The sequence below is a fragment of the Lupinus angustifolius genome, chromosome LG06, assembly GCF_001865875.1.
Source record: "Lupinus angustifolius cultivar Tanjil chromosome LG06, LupAngTanjil_v1.0, whole genome shotgun sequence".
Lineage (NCBI taxonomy): Eukaryota > Viridiplantae > Streptophyta > Magnoliopsida > Fabales > Fabaceae > Lupinus > Lupinus angustifolius.
The window spans coordinates 14,551,373-14,551,790 of NC_032014.1; positions in this window are offsets into that span (position 1 = coordinate 14,551,373).

A 418-nucleotide genomic window follows, 5' to 3' on the forward strand; every position below is an offset into this window, starting at 1 on the left:
CTGACTGAATTGCGCAGGAAGTGAAAGCAAGACCAAATGAATGAGTAAGTCTTCTGACATCTCAAGCTTAAGGGCCTTAAGTTTTGAAGCAATATTGGACATTCCTATAATGTATTCCCTTATGTTTCCCTTGCCTTGATACCTCATGGAAATCAAGTTCTGTAACAGAGTACTTTTTTTCGCATTATCGCTCTTTGCAAAGCGTTTTTCAATCTCAGCAAGGAAATCTTTGGCACTGTTTATCTCATCCGAGATAGTTCCCCTAAACACCTCTGGAATACCGCACTTAATGATCATTAGACTCATGCAATTAGAGCGATCCCACTTCTCATAATCCTTCCTCTCTTTAGAGGCACTGGATTCCGAAGGAGAAGATGGTTGCTCTACCCTTAATGCATAGTCCAGATCCATGCAGCCA